Source organism: Cupressus sempervirens, chromosome 10 (genome assembly GCF_028749045.1).
Source record: "Cupressus sempervirens isolate cs-2001-9-10 chromosome 10, ASM2874904v1, whole genome shotgun sequence".
NCBI classification, from domain to species: Eukaryota; Viridiplantae; Streptophyta; class Pinopsida; order Cupressales; family Cupressaceae; genus Cupressus; species Cupressus sempervirens.
In genome coordinates, this window is record NC_143127.1 from 828,811,584 (window position 1) to 828,819,873 (window position 8,290).

Sequence of the window (8,290 nt, forward strand, 5' to 3'; positions counted from 1 at the left end):
TTTTTTCCACAAAAGAACAAAACACATTGACACAAGGTATCATTTCATTAGGGAGCTCATCACAAAAGGAAATATTATTTTAGAACATTGTAGATCAGAGGATTAATATATTGACATCTTCACCAGACCATTGGGAAATGAAAGTTTTGTGCATCAAAGAGATCGATTGGGAATCACAAATGGTAGTTGTGATTAAGGGGGAGTGTTGAAATTAATATCACTTGCCCCAGCTACTTGATCGTAGACTTTTTTTAATTCTCATCAGTTTCTATCCCATGTAGTTGTCACTTAAATCTATAGAACAAGTTTTGTATTGAAAAATATTATTATAACATTTTCTAAAAGTTACTTCTACCGTGGATTTGAAACCTATTTTTAAATACCTTTTATTTTTTAATTTCATCTATTGTTTAGTAGATATGGTGAGATTGAATTTTTATACAAGTGTGAAAAAAGGTCTGAAAATAGGGGCGTCTACTATAGTAGAGCAGATTAGTCTAAAAACAAAGAGATGAAGAAATATCTAAGAAAATAGATGTTTGTTGTAGCAAGCTATAGTGTCAAAAGAAATTGAAAAGGGAGAATTTTGTAATGCTTAGCAACAACAAAGATACTATAAAGCAATAAAGAGAATATGGATAATTTTTTGTGGTGTATAGTCAATGAGCACCAGCTTTGGAGTGGTATTTTTATGTAATTACAATATTGCATATTAGACTAATATATATATATAAATTCTTTATAGTTTGAATGCAATCTAGTTTTATCTCTATTTTGATGTTTTGGTTAGTTTCATTTCATTTTCTATATCTCCTTTGTCTCTTTCCATCATTTGGTATTATAATAATGCAAATCATGTGAGTATTTCCCCAACTGCAAGCTATAGAAAAGCATTCACATATATTTTTGCAATTCTCATTTTGTGAACCATTTTCTCTTTTGACATTTTGTGTTTGTCAATATAAGCAAAGATTTATTCAAAAGATAGTTTTCATTTATATATTCTAACTTATTTGTTGCTTCTCCTTTTCCACATTCTATATTCCTTTGATTGGTGTCTTAAGCTAAAATGTATACTGTTGAATGTAGATTCTTATATTTTCCCTCTACAAGTTTTTTTTCCTTCTTTTTACATTTTTTCCCTATCTTTCTATAATGAAAGGTCAATCTTACTCATTTAATATAGAATAAATATATACACACCAAACGTTAGGGAACAAATATATACACTCTATTCACCTTCTCTTTGTTAATCCTTTGGAATAGGTAAGATCTCCCATAGTACTATTTCAAACTTAAATACATGGAAAAGAATATCTAAAGATAATCGTATAATGTTGCATAAGAGTGCACATAAACAATATGGAATAGACTCAGAATAACAAATGATATATCAAGTGACAAAGAGATCCAAAGTCGGTGACTATCAATTTAAGCTGCCCAAGAGATAGACAATGAAATTACCCTTTCATGTGAAGGAGATAAATAGTTGCAATAGTAATTGATGACAAAGATGGAGTCGAGACAGAGAAAGAGAACTAGAGAGAAGTAATATGTTTTTGCCAGGTTGTGGAGAGGAAGTAATATGCACACTATATATAAAAAGATGGTTTCCTTGAAAAGTTTGTTAACATAGATGTTGGGTTGTAGAATGCTTATACACATGTATTGATTATAATGAGACATTGCTATGTAAAATACTGATTATAGCAAGTTTCTTTTTACTATTACCACAGCTAATAAGTTGTATGAAAAAATAATACAACAGTCAAATCAATATTAGGAACAATTTTTTTACATTAGCAAAACATCAATATATTTACCTTTACACCTTTCAAAAGTACAAATGACTAGTATGAAGACACATAGAAAAAATTAATTGCCCCTTAGTAGAGTAGGCACACGTTTTCTAGACTCTGATGTGAAAAGATTTGACTATAGCCAACTAATATGATGGTAAGTCATGCGTTTTATCTGATCATAGCCCCACAAGTGGGACGCTGATAGCAATGTGTCCGTCTTCCGAGATTCCACTTATCCAATACACGTGTTTACAAAAGACCTGCCTTCAACTACCCTTCATGAATAATTACAAAGAACGCGCGAATGACGAAAGAAGTGAAGTTCTGAACTCATATACGGCCTACCCTATTTGATTTCTGTTTAAAGTCCAAGATATACGAAAAACCACTACATAGAAGTGATCATTCAGCAAATTATAAACACTATGGTTGTTGAATCGGCAACGAAGTATTCGTTCCTAGCAATTACCGTGATTATTTCAGCGCATTCCTGCATTTCATTTGCGGTGAATGGTGGAGACACACTTGTCCTAGGGGCTTCGCTCACTCGATATCAAACCCTAGTTTCCAAGAATGGAACGTTTGCGTTGGGATTTTTCAGTCCCAGAGGAACGAACACTTGGTATGTTGGCATCTGGTATGCCTCACTCTCCCAGAAGGCCATTGTTTGGGTGGTCAACAGAGATAATCCTGTCACGAAGATGCCCGGAGTTTTTGAATATTCAAGTGATGGTAATCTCAGATTGTTTGACGGAGACGGTCTGTTGGTTTGGTCAACTGAGGTTGGGCAAAGAGCATCACGAGCTGTGATAACGGATTCCGGTAATTTCATTGTGCTGGGTGATGCCCACAACGAGTCAGCGGTTGTTTGGGAGAGTTTTGCGCATCCGACAGATACATATTTGCCTGGCATGAAGCTGTGGAAAGGAATGGTCCTCACTTCCTGGATGAGCTCCTCTGATCCTGCAACTGGGCTCTTCTCTCTCCGAATGGACACGGCTCCAGGAAAGTCACAGTTGTTGTTACTGTTTAACAACACGGTTCCATATGAGTCCAGTGGAGAATGCATTCGACCAAATTATTTTACCAAGCTTCCATACTTGGAAGGTGAGAAGAAAATGCAGGTGTCATGTGTGAGGCTGTCCCCTTCAAGAATATATATTTATTATGTTATAAACCCGATGGATCATATGATCACAGGGCGCTTTGTGTTAAATAAGAACGGCGAATTACAAATCTACTTCTGGATGGACGATAATAGCTGTTGTCTGAGGTGGTCGACATACCGAGGTCAATGTAGTGAATTTGAAATCTGTGGGGCATACGGACTCTGCAATCCTAACAATGTGTGCAGTTGTGTGCAGGGCTTCAAGCCCAAGAACGGCTCTCAAGGTTGGTGGTCAAACGGGTGTGTTAGACGAACACCCCTGCATTGCTCTGTCTCAGAGGGCACGACTGACGGTTTCTTTGAAGCGAAGAATCAATACTTGTCCGAGAAAGAAGCCGTCTTATACAAGATCGGGCAGACACAGCAAGGCTGCCGGACTGCTTGTCTCAGCAATTGCTCCTGTACAGCCTACGCTTTTTCTGCTTCTGATCTACCTCTCTGTAGATTGTGGTTTGGTTATTTACGAGGAATGAGCGTTACGTCCGAGGACAAATCTGTCTTTGTTAGAGTGGCTGCTTCTGAGTTGCCGCGCTTGACCTCAGAGAAAAGCCACAAAGCCCCTGTACTTGCTATTTTACTTTCTGTGGCCGCATCCCTTCTTGCTGTATCGGCTCTCCTGTCGGGCGCCTTTCTTCTCCGGAAACGCCGAAGATTGAGGAAGAAATACGTGGCAGAGGAGGTATCAATGTCGCTCAAAAAGCTCAGTTACAAAGAGCTGCGAATCGCAACGGAGAATTTCAAGCATAAGCTGGGCAGCGGAGCTTTCGGCTCTGTTTTCAAAGGAACTCTGCCTGACAAGACGCCTGTTGCGGTTAAAGTATTAGAGGGTTCCACGCCAGAAGAAAAGCAATTCCGTGCAGAAATATTCACCACTGGCAGAATACAACACCTTAATTTGGTCAGGCTGTGGGGATTCTGCGCAGAACAGTCACAAAGGTTACTGGTGTATGCTTACATGCCCAACGGCTCCCTAAATTCCTTTCTCTTCTCTCGGGCAGAAGATGTTAAGAAGGTGTTGGACTGGAAGACCCGGTTTAAAATCGCAATGGGCACTGCACGAGGATTAGTTTATCTTCATGAGGAATGCAGGGATTGTATCATTCACTGCGATATTAAGCCTGAGAACATTCTGTTGGACGAGGACTTCAGCGCCAAGATAGCTGATTTTGGATTGGCAAAGTTGATTGGCAGAGATTTCAGCCGCGTACTGACCACCACAAGAGGAACTCGTGGGTACTTGGCCCCCGAGTGGATCTCTGGCCTGCCAATCACTCCCAAAGTGGATGTATACAGTTTTGGTATGACGTTGCTGGAAATTATTTCCGGTCGTAGAAATCTAGACCTAAAGGTGGAGGAAAGTAGGTTGTACTTTCCTACGTGGGCTTCATCTCAGATTCAGAGAGGGAACGTAATGGGCATTGTGGAGGCAAGGATAGCGAGCGAGGCCGACATCGAGGAGGTTAGAAGAGCCGCTGTGGTGGCTGCGCTGTGCATTCAAGACGACGAGAATGAGAGGCCGAGCATGGGGGAAGTGGTGAAGATGTTGGAAGGAACAATGGAGACTCCTATGCCTCAAATACCGAGGTCTCTCCAAGTGTTAGTAGATCAGATAGACGACAACAATGATAGCTGTTATAGGCATTTTTCCTTATCAAGTGGTTTCATAACCGCAAAACTGTAGTCAGTTTCAACCGGGAAGGTTCATGCTAAAAATGTATGTGCGGAACATAATTCCATGTTTACTAATTATCTTAGAAGTTTTCGATCACAATTAAGGTCCGTTTGTTTCCTGTAATTGAATTGAAACTGGTAGGAACAGATTTTTGATTTTTAAAAAATCAATCTTCAGTCTAGATTTAGATTTAGAATTGGTTTTGAATTTTTATTTTGATTCAAAATGAAGATTTGTTAATTCCATCTCAAAAGGTGGAATAAGAATTGGAATTAAATTAAATTTTTATTTTTATTTTTCCTGTTCAACAAATTCTAATTTCGAACTAACCAATTCCGCATTTGACAAATTCCGGGGGTTTTATTCACTGTGAAATTCTGATTCACCAGCAGAGTATCAGAAGGATTTCCAAAGGTATCCCAAACAATTACTGAACTGCTATTCTGCAGTACAAAGTTCCCATCATCTTGCATATCTGCAGATGACACCCCTTTATTCGATGTGTTGGTCTCCCAAACTATTGATGTCCCATTACTTAAAACTAGATTGCCATCTCTTTGTAAGGTGAAGTTAGCTCCTTCTCCAACGTGAATTCCTCCCTTGAAACCTGCAGTCCCCGGTAGAGTTGAATCGTCGATGTTAGCAAATCTGATGCCCACAACATAGAACCCCTTGTTTGTACTTGGGTGAAACCCTAAACTCAAATTCTTGGTTGGGGATTGCCAAGATTGCTGTTGGGCTGAAGCAGAGGGCCTAAGGCTTGCCCCTAGCTCCACTGCTCCCTCTGTAAACATACCCTGAATGAATACAGCAACAATACATAATATTGGGATTCCCATAATGTGATCCTCACTGCTGGCTAACATATTATTGGATGTGCGGTTCCAAGCTACCAATCCTTTTTTGATCCTCCTTTTTAATATATGGGATTCACTGTAAATGCCTGATCTTTGATCGTACTCTCTGGGATTGAATTCACTGAACAGTTTTTAATTGTCAAATAAAAAACTGTACAAGAATGTATCCCTCCAATTGCGAGTACATCCAAGCAAGCAAGCTACAGTCTAAGCCAAACGTAAATATGAATTTTTCAATTTGAAATATTAAAAACAAATTAGTTGAAAATTTGTCATCTTCTGAAGACTCAATACATTTAATTATTATATTTATACAATAATTCTCCAAGGCTACATTAGAGTATGGAGATATACGAGTCGTGGTTGGTAGCGTGGCTGATTTAAAAAATATTACAATGGGTCAAATTAGACGTCTATAATATTATGTACTTTCTAGAATTGTGACTTGACTTACCTTCTAGTTGCTTATTTTCAAGTTTTAATACGATTTATACTAATTAGTTTGAAAGAATTGAAGATATCTTTTTATATATAAAAATATTATAATTTTTTGAAATTATATAAAAATTAATTTTATTTTTATTTTTATAGGACTTGTGAATAAAATATTGATATTATTTACAAGACAAATTGTGATATTGTAAACATGATTCAAGTGTATAATTTTTAAGTTAAATTTATTAACCTATGTTTTATGAGTAGTCATTCATGACAACTCATTTCTCATCAATGAATATAACACTTAGCACAAATGGCATCTAAATGATGCTCACAAAGTCGAAATGTCAAGACTTCCCCATTCTAAATAAATATTTTTTTAACATGTTGTCTTTGAATTCTAGATTATTGATCAAAATGTTTCAAATACAAAAAACATAACTTTCTAGTTCATATTATAACTTAAAGCTTGCTATATTGATGCCAATGCACAATTAATGGCAATGAGATTGACAACTAATGTTTATTTATATGTCATTTCTTTTTACCTTGAATCTCACTTGATCAACATGATAGGGTTACTCATAAGAAAAATTGGTTTATAAGCCTAAGAACAATTGGTCAAGGAGGCTCTTCCCTTGAAAACGCTATTCATGCCAAATAAATCAATTACTTATTTTCAAAGATATGCAGTTTTTTAAACCTTGAAGCTCACTTGATCAACATGGTAAGTTTATTCATAATAATAAATGGTTTATAAGAACTAGTAGAAGAACCATTAGACAAAAGGATCCTCTATTGATTAGAAGACTATGAGTAGGATTCACAGAGAACAACAATGACTTAACCCACCCAAAAGATTTTTCCACTAATGTTTTAGTCATATATTTGTAGGGAAAATTTTTTTATGATAGATTTGGAAGAGAGGTTGACACTCACTTAGAGTCCATTCTCTTAAATTAGGACCTACTCACTTAATAAAAAATGAGTGGCATATGGGGAACAATGAGGAGTGGAGGAGTGGGCAAGAGAGTGGGTGCTAGGGTTTTTGGAGTTGAAGGAGAAGAAGATGACAATGGTAGAGATGGAGATTCTGATTTGTTTGTTTTTTCTGTGGTCTAGTTTTTGGGGGCTTCTTTTCCTTTCCTCTCTTTTGGTTTTGTCTAGTTCAAGAAATTTTTCTTGAAGTTGGATACAAATTTTCTTCCTTGTTCAGACCTTCTCTATGGTGGGTTGTCCATGGGTCATTATTTGGCCCCTGTCTTTTGGTGCTTTTGGGTGGAGGTTTTTGATGCACATCTACTTACTAGAAATCATTTCCTTGTGATTATTTCTTTTCTTACAGAGTGGTTTACCTTTTTTGTTTTCTTCTAATATTTCTTTGTTTCATGTATGCTTTTGGCTATTTTCCTTTTTCTTAGAACTAGTCTCTTCTTCAGTTGGAAGGAGGGGCTCTTTGGGTCTTTGTGCTAGCTTTTCTCTTGCATTAGCTTCACTTGGAGGAGGTTCCTACTACTCACTCCATCATTGGTAGTGAGATGCCCAATGGTTGTAATGATCTCTATTTTCATTTTGTTTCTCTACTTTTCTAGATTGGGGGATTGTTTTCCTTGTTGCACTATTTTTGTGTATCATGTTGTCAAGTTTGTGAGGAAGGAGAGGGATCTCTTTTTCTTTTATTTTTTGATCTATGTGTGGTCTTGGAGGTTCTAACTAGGTGCTCACTTGATGGTCATTGTCACATGAGTGTGTTCATATTATTCTTAATACTTCCTTGTATGGATTCTATTGATGTAGAGTCAGATCTTTTTTCTCCATGGTTTCTCTTGTATTGATTTGTACGTGGCTTGTGGTGATGATTGGATTTTGATTTTCTCTTTGTTGGTGTGTTATCCTCTGGAGGTGGTTGACCTCCTATAGATAGAAGCTTGTAGAGATATTATGTTGTCTTTCCCTTGTTTGAGAAGCTAGAGTACGAATTTCTTCTAGAGGTTTCCTTCTATTTTCTTCTTCCATATTCTTCCTTTGTATAGAGCAACATGGCATCTCATGTTGGTTTGAGATTCCCATTTAAGCCCTTATGTTTTGAATATTCAAATGTGTTTTTTGGGTCATGGTCCCCTATGGTTTCCACTCCATTCAAAATATATTTGAATTTGCATCTTGTGGATTCCTTTCCTCTTATCATTTTAACTTGATGTTACTTTACTTTTAAGTTTGAGTTGTCATCCCATTTTATCTAATTAGAATAATTAAGTGGCCTAAGTAACATTAAAATAGACTAGATCTAAATACATTTTTAAGTTATGTCTATAAAATTACACCAAGGATATAAATGTTATAGATGGAAAGT

At 36.8% G+C, this 8,290-nt stretch overlaps 1 pseudogene across 1 annotated transcript; it reads left to right on the forward strand.

Moving 5' to 3' along the window:
• The first annotated feature begins 2,142 nt into the window (after positions 1-2,142).
• Positions 2,143-4,741, forward strand: LOC149536515 (G-type lectin S-receptor-like serine/threonine-protein kinase At2g19130 pseudogene; annotated as a pseudogene). Its single transcript, XR_016357407.1, has one exon. The product of XR_016357407.1 is annotated as a G-type lectin S-receptor-like serine/threonine-protein kinase At2g19130 pseudogene (transcript).
• The last annotated feature ends 3,549 nt before the right edge of the window (positions 4,742-8,290 follow it).